The 12,174-nt window shown below is 46.1% G+C and overlaps 1 protein-coding gene across 6 annotated transcripts in view; it reads left to right on the forward strand.

Annotated features, from left to right (window-relative positions):
- LOC111862894 (protein-tyrosine sulfotransferase) overlaps positions 1-12,174 on the forward strand; it is a 193,776-nt gene that overhangs the window by 60,491 nt on the left and 121,111 nt on the right. For 5 of the 6 annotated variants that reach the window (XM_023848690.2, XM_023848695.2, XM_023848691.2 and 2 more), the window contains one exon: positions 3,823-3,868. The exons of the other annotated variant lie outside the window; for it this stretch is intronic. The gene's annotated coding sequence lies outside the window, so the exon portion shown is untranslated. The remainder of the gene's footprint in view (positions 1-3,822; positions 3,869-12,174) is intronic. 6 annotated transcript variants of the gene reach the window in all.

The following is a 12,174-nucleotide window of genomic DNA, read 5'->3' on the forward strand; positions in this document are numbered from 1 at the left end:
CTGTCCCCGCGTCTCAGAATCGGGAAATCTCTTGTGTAAATGGCGCCTAAGTCTCTTCTTATTGCCGACCACGGCTCCAGTTGTATCTAACCGATTAAATAATCTGTTTATTAAGTACTGCTTTGAGCGTTCCTGCCTTCACATTTGCTCTAAATTCACGCTGAACTTGATTAACACAAGCAGACTGGTAACCACCTGTTGTTCTGCTGTGCACGCCAGCTTATCCACCCCTGCTTCATGATCTTGCCACTAGGGGCAGGACAGTCTTCACGAATGCTGTAATGATACTTGAAATCACTTAAATGCCATTTTTCACGTAGGCATAGTTTCGTTTATTGAGGGGTGGAGGCCAGCTGGGTCCACTCGGCACGGCGGCCACTGATTGGTCTATTGTTGCCTGCCCGGGTGATTATGATTATGGAGAATTTGGTGGAATGAAGATTGGCAGGGTAAACCGAAGTACTCGGAGAAAACCTGCCCCAGTGCCACTTTGTCCACCACAAATCCAACTTGAGCAGACCCGGGATCGAACCCGGGCCGCCTCGGTGGAAGCCAGCTACTAACCGCTTGAGCTATGATGCGGCCTTAGGCCTAGTTTATTATGTATGCATGAAAGTGCCTTGCAAAATGACAGCAGAAGGTGTGTGATAAGGTAGGAATTCGTTCAAAATTATGTCGTGCCTGATAAATTATTCCGTGTTTCCGATTCTTATGAAGCGACTGACATTCTTTTAATATGTGGATGCTTTAAGCGACTCCACACTTTTCAGTTTGATATTTTCATTCACTTTTACTATCATAAATTGCCACTGACATTAAGGGAGGAACACAGACGGGGGGTGTTTGACAACAGGGTGCCGAGGAGAATATTTGGACCGAAGAGGGATGGAGTGACAGGAGGTTGGATAAAACTGCATAATGAGGAGCTTCATAACTTGTAGTCGTCTCCAAGTATAGTTAGAACGAACAAGTCATGGAGGATGATGTTGGCAGGGCATGCAGCACGAATGGGGGAGACGAGGAATGCGTATAGGATATTGGTGGGAAAGCCAGAAGGAAAGAGACCACTAGGAAGACGAAGACATAGGTCGGCGGGCAATATTAAAATGGATCTTATAGAGATATGATGGGATGGTATTGATTGGATTGATCTGGCTCAGGATAGGGACCAGTGGATGGCTCTTGTGAACAGGGTAATGAACCTTCGAGTTCCATAGAATGCTGGGAAGTTCTTGCACAACTGGCGGCTTCTCAAGAAGGGCTCGGCTCCATGAGTGAGTGAGTCAGCAACTCAAACTGTCTGTGACTCGAATGATTAGATGGTAAGTGCGGAGCGAATATTGACATAGCCCTTTCTCTGCAGGAAGGTCCAGTCTATGTATCGAGAGTGTTAACTGTTAGCTCCTGTTAGAACTGTGTCTTATTGTAAATAAGGAATGTTTGCGTTAGGCTGTAGTATCATCACCGTTAATAAATTGAAGGTTACCTTGACGGTGTTGGATTTGAGGTTCTCGCAGTCGCAGGGGTTAGTATGAGGAGCCCTGGCTCAGCCGCTTAGTGAACGTTACTGCTCAGGGAATATCTCGCCCCTTCTTTGCACACCTCTGCTGCGGTCCTGCTGTAAGTGCGGTTGCTTCCTTTCTTCTTAATGCCCTTTTGATTATGTTGTAGTGTAGTTGCTTAACTTCAGCCTTCATTTGCTTTGGCATTGTCGTGGTAATATAAAAAGGTTAATTCACTAAGCACCGCATCGTGAAGATTCATGGGGAGTGGAGGTATACCTGCACCATTCTTAACGTCAGTACAAGATAGAGATGAGTGGTCAGCTTCATGTCCTTGCCGCTTTACGCTCAGGGAAACAGCCAGCCCCCGCATATTACATAGGGTGCTGGATGGGCCCGAGAGCCGGTCTGGACGTTAAGGGAAAGGTAAAGTTGACCCTGTGCTTAACTACGCAATGAAGGCGTATTTCTTGACCTCTGCACTAGCTAGAGGTGAGTGGTCAGCTTCAAGGCCCCGGCCACCTTACCCCCCTAGAAAGAGCTCCCGATACAAGTTCGATAGGAGGTTGCGTGAACCCCAGAGCCAGTCCTGACGACGTGGAGAAGAGAGAATTCTCGGTCCTACCGTGACTCGAACGCCAACCGCTCGGTTGCCCAGCCCGTAGCTAGTCGTTATACGGACTGAGCTATCCCGGCTGTGACAGTACGATGTACCTAGGTAATGTACCTCCCTGTAACCCTGAACGTTTAATTGTTTTAATAGAATACGTACTTTCCTTGTGCCTGCGCAGTGTGGAAGGTAATTTTCTACAGTTTAGACCCGTGATGGCGAACTTCTTCGGTGTGTGGTTTTGGATTTAGTATACCAGACATTAGTCACCAGTAAGCGGTAGTAACATGTGGTGAGTATAATGAGATATCTGCTGTTGCACTGCTGAGCTTAATGAGATATCTGCTGCTGCACCGGTGAGCTTAATGAGATATATGCTGCTGCACTGGTGAGCGTAAGGAGATATCTTCCTGCACTGGTGAGCTTAATGAGATATATGCTGCTGCATTGGTGAGCTTAATGAGATATATGCTGCTGCACTGGTGAGCGTAAGGAGATATCTTCCTGCACTGGTGAGCTTAATGAGATATATGCTGCTGCATTGGTGAGCTTAATGAGATATATGCTGCTGCACTGGTGAGCGTAAGGAGATATCTTCCTGCACTGGTGAGCTTAATGAGATATATGCTGCTGCATTGGTGAGCTTAATGAGATATGTGCTGCTGCACTGGTGAGCGTAAGGAGATATCTGTTGCTGCAGATTTTTGCGTGGTTTTTAAAATCTTACTCTTTACGTCTTGTTGAGAGAGACTCAAACTTCGTTCACTTCGTTTGTGATAGGCGTCTTAAATTTGGCTGTAATGTGTTTCACGGCTCAAAGTAATCGACAGGATATTACAGAAGTGATGAATTATCTTAATCTTATCTTATTTTTATTTGTGTTTGAAGTGTTGTTTCGGAGACTAGACTCTGCCTCCATCCTCAGGTTAAAAGAGCTTGCTCTGTTAGACCCAATCGATAGAGTTAGTTTATATCTCCGGACATCAGATGTAACATAAGACAGGAAGACGGGAACCAACTGGGAGTTAACATAACAGACATATTCAGCCACAGAGCTGAGAGTTTGTACCTGTGACAGTGCATAGTATTGCGACCAGAGTCCAGCTTAAGGTTGTCCAGAAAATGGAATATTGTGTTAATACACCATCGTCATGAAGTTGTTACGGGGTTGTACTTCATCTGTAGGTCTCGTTCTCTGTATAACTGTTCACAGTATTCCGGGAGGATATGTACGTAAATTGGGTAGCCTGGTTAGCGTAGTCGATATAGCGACTGGCTACGGGCAGGGTTGGAGTTCGAGTCCGGGTGGGGTCAAGAACTTTCATTTCTCCATGTCGTCCAGACCGGTTCTGGGGCCCACCCAACTTCCTATCCAATGGGTACCAGTGGCCCTTTTCCCGCGGGTAAAATGGCCTGGGAGTGAAGCTGAACACTCACCTCCAACTAGTGCCGAGGCCAAGAAAATGTGGATCTGTACATCCACTCCCCCATACTCCTTCATGGCGTAGTGCTTAATTAGTTAAGCACTGGGGCGACTGTACTCTTTTTACATGCTAATATGGACGAAATCGGCGATCATCGGTATCAGCCGGTGCCAGTCGCTCGCCGTAGCTGGTCTAGAGATTTCCGTGCCCCTCACACTGAAACAGTAGATGGGTTAGACCCTTTCACTCAGCAGCACAATGAAAATGCTCTTTCCATCTGTTTCAGGCACGTCCGTTTCCTGCTTACTCTGAACGTCGGCCCTTCGTACCTGGTGAGTGCTTACATGTTTAGACAAGAGCTCTGTATTCCGTTTAAAGGTAGCCAACATGTCACCTCTGATTCACGCTGGATTCTTGCTTCGCTTAGTGTTCTCCTGCCCTGTTCCTGCGGAATGTCGGTTGGATTTGCACCCCGGAATGAGATCATCATGTACCGTATATTTAGATAAGTTTTAGTGACATGCAGCCACAGCCATGTGTAGTATTAGTCTTTCTGCGCCATTTCTGTCTGTAGCTGTTGTCGAGTAAGACTGAAAAGGACACCGTGGTTGCCCCCGGCTACAAAGGATTGGTTGTTATGTACGTCGGACACTCTCAGTTCTTATAGTTACTAAGCATTTATTCATTTTTAAAAGATCCGAGTTTGATATGCGATGGCCAAAGCTGCTAATAGACGTTTGTTGTCAGAGTAAAGTTCAGAATGCCATACACACAACCGAACAGGTTAGTTTAGCGGTAACGGTCTAGATTTATATTTGTGAGATGCCGGGATACCGGCTTCCATGACTAACGCTTTCATGGCTTTCTTCAGTCACTCCACACGAAGACCACTGTTAGGCTGATTCCTTCTGAATCCCTTGCAATTTGTTAATCACCAATGATCCTGGATTTGGACGCTGTGCTCTCGGAGATGTAACCTGAGCAAAGTGTTGCAAAATGTGTGCTGCGTAGGAAACATCGCGCAGTCGCACGGAGCCGAGTTCCGTCTCTTGCCCTGCTGGCCAAGGGGTCCAGCACATTCTGCTACCGGTGAATAAAATTGGAAGATTGATTTTAACCTTTTAGAGCACGGTATTACTCAGGAAGGAAGTCAAGGAGAAGACTGTGACCAGGAAACATGGAAGCGTTGCGGGAGTGAGAGATCTCCAGGCGAGCGCACAGGAGTCACTTACAGGCGCGTTGCAGTTTCCTCCGCCCAGACCTGCTCTGTGTAAGTTCGGGTCTTCTTAATTAATTAATTAATTAAGCACCACGCCACGAAGCCATGTGGGGGGAGCGGGGGTGTAGCTCCATCATTCTTAACGTCGGCACTAGATGGAGTTGAATGTTCACTCTCCGGTACCCATTGCGTAGGAGGCAGGATGGGCCGCAGAGTCGGTCTGGGCGTTATGGAGAAGAGATGAATCCCTTCGCCTCTGCCGGGAATCGAACTCAAATTCCTCTTGTCATTAGGCCCGTAGTCTCCGTTTCGAAACAAGCAGAGCAGCGCGACTGTAAAAACATGCAGTGTACACTGATCAGGCACGCTTTGGCTGGGACTGCGGTGAACTGTTTCGTTATAATAATCGTTAAATTCACGTGAGATGACTGTTTACGCTTAGCAGAGCTCAGACTGGCGCGAGCGACTCGACGTACCGAGCGAAGAAACAGTCAGTGTCAGGGCTTCAGTGGTTACAGTTATTGCCCCGTGAACGGAAGTTAAGTATGTGTTTAAATGTACATGAATGACTTGTTTAACATATGCGTCAAAGTCATAATGTAATGGAGCATTAAACTGAAGGAATAAAACAAATCAATTTCGCCGCAGTCTGGGCTCGTTAAAGAATTCTTATCTGCAGTTATACTCAGAATGCAATGCACTCAGCCCTTTCGACCAATTATCTAGAGGACTAAGAACTGCGGGGAAGATGTGTTAAGCGTGTGACATGCGTTCCATTCTGTTTTTGTCGATACGTGTTCAGCGAGATGCGTACGTAGGTACGTTAAATTTATCCCATCTAAATGGCTCGACAGTATTTCGTAAAAACATCCAATACGAAATTTAATGAAAATCCGTCTAGCGGTTCTCGAGTTGTTCCGTTGTTCGAGACGCTCCGCAGGGTTGCGAACGCGGCATATTTCACATTTGGAACGATTCTAGGCAAAAGTCATTTTTGTAAAGTAATTTTTGCCCTTGATGATCAAATAGTTTAGCAAGAGACGTCATCCGTCGCTAGGCAGTGGTCCAGTACACATTCTTCTGCGTCATCAGACAAGCAGGCCATCCCTGGGAAACGAATAAACACGCAACAATAGAATTCTTGGAAGCGATGTTTTCTTTGCCGTCTCTGCCGAGGGCATATAGCTAGGGCACCCGCCGGTTAATAGTTGAGTTAATTGCCATCATGGGCCACGCCATAGCTCAAGCGGTTAGTCGCTGGCATCCCACCGCGGCGGCCCGGGTTCGATCCCGGGTCTGGTCAACTGGGATTTGTGGTGGACAAAGTGGCGCTGAGGCGGGTTTTCTCCGAGTACTTCGGATTCCCCTGCTAATCTTCATTCCACCAATTGCTCCACAATCACCCTCACCTATCATCAGGGGCTGGTACAATAGGCCAGAAGTGGCCGCAGTACAAGTCCCACCCCACTAGCAATAAAAAAAATAGTTGCCATCATGAGCCTTGTCTAGCAGCTTCCGTTATGGGTTGGGTGCCAGGCAGTCGCCAGCCTGTAAGGACAGAAGTAGGGATGCTGAGGAGTGTATATTGTTGTTAGCCGTTACGAGGCAACGACTGGTGAAAAAGAAGAATTTATGTATGCCACAGTTACAGTCATGTATAGAGTGTGCACATACTTGAACGTGTAGCTACGAGTTACAAGTGTCCAAACGAAACCCCGTGTCTAGTCACTAACACGTGACAGTATTAATTTCTGAATTGTGACTTTAGTTCCATCAGTCATTCACTGAAGCCAGTGTTCATGTTCTAAACAGCAGTTGCGCAACTAAGTTGAGCAGAGTCCATAGTGAGAAGACAAATAGTCAAATTGTTAGAATTCTAGAAAATCCGCCGTTTATTACCGTGTCGACAAGAGCCCGCCACTGGTCCCTATCCTGAGACGGATGCCGATATCCCATCCCATTTCTTTAAAATCGTCCAGTCTCTGCCTGGGTCTTACAGGTAACTTGTACCCTGCACAATGAATAGACCATTCTGTTTTTGCGTCACAGTTTTGCGTCTGTAGAGCCGCAGCCTTTGAGGAAAACTGGACGATTGCTGTGTGCTGGAGCACGGACAGGAAGTGCGAGTCGCTGTGTGGGCCTGCCTGGTACAAACAGGGGGGGGGGCAGTTTGCGCATAAACCGTGTAGTTGACTCGCTCTCCAGATATATCCTAATTACAAGAGCGTATTTTAGGAAGCAACCCTGCGACTCGACTGTGACAGAACGCATGTATTTATATCTTTACCCCTTCCGTGTCATGGTTTTGCTTCTACCTTGTTCAGAATTTCGACCCAGGTCGGCAGTCTTCCGGCTGAGTATTTTCAGTCCGCGTTCACCGAGCGTATCTTACGTAACCTCTGTAACTGATGCAACGCAAGCCATGATGGGCGCTAAGCGTGTTCTTCCTATAATTTCTTCGGTGTATGAAGTCAGACTGCCTTTCAAACTGTGCACCAGGATTCCTCAACAATTTGTACCAGATGCGTAATGCGCCAACTTAATTTATTTCGGAAAGTTCGTGTTCAGTTTTACGTTGCTGCGCACGCATACACGCATTCACATAATTATTTAGACCCTAAATGTAATCGGCTCTGAAATTCTTACATGGCCATTATCATCTAACACAAACATATAAAAAACGCAGACATCCACGCGTCGAATGGGTTTCGAACCAACGATTCCGGTGTTTGAGCGGGTGAAGACATTTCATGGTTTAGACCGCACCGTCACTGTTATCAGCAAACCCGTATGTTATTTAAATACATTTGATTGATTATACGTATATGCGAGAACTGTTGTGAAGTGTGATTGTGAAGCGCGTGGAAGGGGTGGCCAAGATAAGGAAATCTGTGTCGAATCGTACTCAGGATTCGTGTTCGTCTGTTAGCAGAAGAAGAAGAAGAAGAAGGCGACACGCTTCGGTAACGAGATATGTACATATGCAATGTGCGGAGTGAGTCAGATGCCAGAAGCGTAACATGTGTGTCATGTCCACGGTTGTGACTGCATGTGAGGAGCCTGTGTAGGCAAGGAGTGCTAATTAGCATCAGAGCACTCCACCATTGGTCCGGACAGACTGCAGAGGAGAACGAATTTAATCTAAATATTAGCACGTGTCCAACAGAAGATACACTGCTTCTCCATAACAACGCCCAGGAAATAGGAAAACAATAGATGTTTATTCTGATCACAAATACACATAAATACTTAGTGTCGATTAGGTTTTTGCAACCTCACGTACAGCAGCATGTTCTATAAAGCTTTTAAAATGCATTCGCTTTAAAATTGTATCGCTACATGTTTCGACCGATGTCATCATCAGGTGTTAAAATTACTGGGAGAGAAAACTGTTGCCTTTTGTTGTTAATATAGAATTTCCTTAGACGCGCATGCGTGTTTGAGTTGGTGGGTTGTATTCTCTCTTGTTGTGTGTTGTGCTGAGTGTCTTGTTTTCACAAACAAGACACGCAGCAGAAGACGCAACTCGCCAGCTCAAAACACAGACGCACATCGAGGGGGCTTACATATGAACAGCAGAAACGACAGAATGCAGCAGTTTCCTCTCCCAGTAATTTTAACACCTGATGAAGACCAGATTATTCGAAATGTGTACTGAAAAACTTTTAACAATTTTTATAGAACATACTGTTGCAGGTGAGACTGCAAAGAACTGATTGACACTAAGTGAAAAGAGCAACAGGAACGCCACAGTATAATATTACACATAAATTGACTCTCTGGGCAAAATACGGTACAATATACTATATAATATACAAGGCGGGTGCCATCACCGCGGCCTGGGTTCGATCCTAGGCCAGGATGGGGAAAGTGGCACTTGCGCGTTTCCCCTGCCAGTTCCCATTCCACAATACACTCCACACTCATTATACATCCTCTCATCCGACGCTACATAGTGTCGTTAGTGACAGCGTCGTTAAATGAGCAACCGAAAAGAGAAATACGTGTAAGCCAATGGGTCAGACAGGCACACAACGCACGTTGAAGTATCGGCAAGGAGGGTCAGAGGAAGGGGCTTGCGGAAGCTCTCAGCACAGAAACTGTCATGTGATGAATTGGAAAGTTCTTACCCCTGAGGAAAACCACGCAGACTGTCAGGTTAGCCGGTATGCCAACCGAAATTCGAAACTAGTACCTCCCAAATGCAAGTCTAGACCAGTTGATCTCTGCTTATTGCAGTTTTTACGTGAAGGACTGAATGAATCGATCTATCTCGATTTAAATAAGGTTATGCTTTCTCTTTTTATATGGCGTGTAGCCCTTTGGACCTTGGCCACTTTTTCTGTTTCTTATTCCAATCGTCAGTCGGTAGTACTTCTTGGACGGGGGATCAGCCCGTCGCAAGGCCTCTTCCTACACACAGCACAACACAAACACAGAACACACGCACACAAACATATATGCCTTGAGTGGGATTCGAACCCTCGATCCCAGCGTTCGAGCGAGCGAAGACATTTCATGCCTGAGACCGCGCGGCCACGGCGACTTTCAATTCCCGTAGCATGGTTACTTGAATAACAGGAACAGGAAGGAATAATTCCTTCGTATAAGCATATAGTCATGCACCTCTACGGGTAGCCCTTATCTGGGCTATCTAGCGTCGAATGGGAACCATTTGGAAGGAAGCCGTCGGCCCTAATCCAGGTACTGTCCCAGCATTTGCCTGCAGTGATGGAGGAAAACCACGTAAACCTCCAGAACAGCCGAAACCCATCCGAGTATAAGTCCATAGCGTTACCAATCCGTCCGATTCTAGGGAAAATGCATGAGACTTTGACTTCTCGAAGGACCCACACTTTGATACTAGGTTTACTCGCATGTCCGGAACAAGGATGAGATCTGACATCAGGGCTTTCGCTGTATATGCGTTACTTTGTTCAGTGTTTAAAGGTTGTACTGAAGTAGTTGCCATACTGAAACAGTTAAGATAAAATTGTTATGTGATTCAACCCTGCACGAACTGTTTCAGTTTTATCTTGTGTTAGTGGTGGGTCATATCAAATTGTATAGGAGTGAGGCGCCAGTCTAGTTGCTTTCTGCCAGAATGACACGCAAAGTTAGTTGGTGTGTACTGCCGGAAATAACGGCACAAGTTTCTACGTGTTCATGCTATGTAAGTGTTGTTCTAGTTAATATTTTTCTGTAATTGCTGACGCAGAGTACTTTGCAGTTCTGTTTCGTATGAGAATTTTAATTCGCTCAGTGCTGAGGTAGTGGAATTTAATAAGGCATAAGCCCGACTGTAAGGCGCCCTCTTGTTTTTCCAAGATGAAGATCAGACTTCAGGTTTTCACGGCGGTGACTACGAAGAAAGCAGTCTTCTGGGCTGTGGCACCGTGTAGATGTGGTGTTAACCGACGTTTCGGAGGAACGTATCGCAAGCAGACGCTTATACCGGTTCTCACGGTTTCTTCGCTTGCGGATTTCTTATTTTTCCTTCTACCCTGAAGATGGAGGCGATGCGTTCCTCCGAAACGTCGGTTAACACCATATCTACACGGTGCCACAGCCCAGAAGACTGCTTTCTTCATAAAAATCAGAATCTATTTTTTTTTTGCAAAATTGAACATGGCATATATTTCTGAAATTTATGAACAGAAATAATTAAAACTGTACTAGTAGTAAGTGTTGAATTCAGAATATGATTGGAGATACGCATTTTCACAAATATCATTACGGTTAACAATTCATCCTGTTCGTACCCGTTCTTACGGACCCGAACATCAGGCGACCCCCTCTTTTCTAAGAAGCAGTACGTTACGTTCGAGCTGATGCGGCATTCCATAGTGTAACATGGATTTAAACAAATTGAAGGCTAGAACTGCAAATAAGCAACGCGTTGGTGAGGCTACCATTCTTCATGTGAATTTGTGACAAAGTTCTGGTTTGTGTTTCTCCGTCTTCGCGCTCTGTTGCGGAAAATATACGGTTGTATTCCCTTCTGGCAACTTCTGTAATGGTTTCACGCATTGGAACTTGAATTACGATATTGCTGTTGTCGGAAGAAAGAATAAAATGTTCAGCCGAACATTTAACTCATGAAGTAGCTGGTTCTAAGGACCAACAAGACCTCCCACTTCTTGTGATATCCTTCAGACAACTGTTAAAATGCTCCCAGGTCTGTTTTTAGCAATCCTAGGGACACTTACCTTTTCCATGTAGTAAACTGAGAACCACCGACTGTTCCCGGAAAGGGTTTGGAGCCTGTTACGTCACTCCCAAGCCCAGGTTGACTGTGAGGCCCGGCTGATAGCGACCATTGCTGCGGAATGGATTGTTGGGCTACAGATGTTTCTGTTTGCTGCCTCGTCTGCACTGAATCTGGGGCCCATCCCGTCTCATATCCAGTGTGTACCGCGTGCTATTTCTTGGCCGGAGCTTGAAGCTGATCAACTTCTATCTAATGCCTGGTGTAGAATGCCTAGAGCACTACTTCAATGACTCTTATGCCTTAAATGTGCGTCGCGTAGGCACAAAGGCGACCTTACATTTTACCTCTAACTTCCCATCTACGCCTCAAGATTATCCGCTGGTTTTTCCGTTTAACGTATTTCTGTTCCCCCAAAGAGGTTTTGCAAGTCTCTTCCGTTGTATGTTTCTGGATTTAACTACCCCTCTAACAGACTGATCGTAATTCGTCTCTCTGTCTCTCCGTCTCTCTCTCTCTCAGTTAGGCCCTTATACTCTTATCTCTCTCCTTGCCACTTCTCGCGTCTTGCTCCGATGTAAAGTAGCCAATAGATTCTGCGTGAAGAAGAACGCAAGCAATTCCAGAGATGACGATCCGTCACCCTCCGACACAAGATAAGGTGGCCCGAGAATTCTGAATGTTTAACTGTTAGATTCATATTTCCAGAGCAGCATCAGTCGCAAGGAAAACAGATTCTTTAACTGGACCCCTCAGTTGCGAGTATTAGTTAGTGTGTCTCTTCGATGAACACGCCACGTGTGGTCAGCGGTTCCATTGTGAAGTCCAACATAGTCATCACCATTGGCATTAACTAGTGGCCTCGCTGTAATCATAGGATCACACAGTAGCGCTCATGTGGGTTGCAATTCAATTAGGAATAGAGGTTTAGTGTTTTCTTAATGCTAATGGGGTGGGACTAAGTCCCTTGTACTGTGGCCACTTGTGGCCTATTGTACCAGCCCCAGATGATAGGTGAGGGTGATTGTGGAGCAATTGGCGGAATGAAGATTGGCAGGGGAAACCGAAGTACTCGGAGAAAACCTGCCCCAGCGCCACTTTGTCCACAACAAATGCCACTTGACCAGACCCGCGATCGAACCCGGGCCGCCGCGGTGGGAAGCCAACGACTAACCGCTTGAACTATGGCGCGGCCAAAGAGGTTTAGTGTT

The sequence above is a fragment of the Cryptotermes secundus genome, unplaced genomic scaffold, assembly GCF_002891405.2.
Source record: "Cryptotermes secundus unplaced genomic scaffold, Csec_1.0 scaffold528, whole genome shotgun sequence".
In the NCBI taxonomy this organism is placed as follows: domain Eukaryota; kingdom Metazoa; phylum Arthropoda; class Insecta; order Blattodea; family Kalotermitidae; genus Cryptotermes; species Cryptotermes secundus.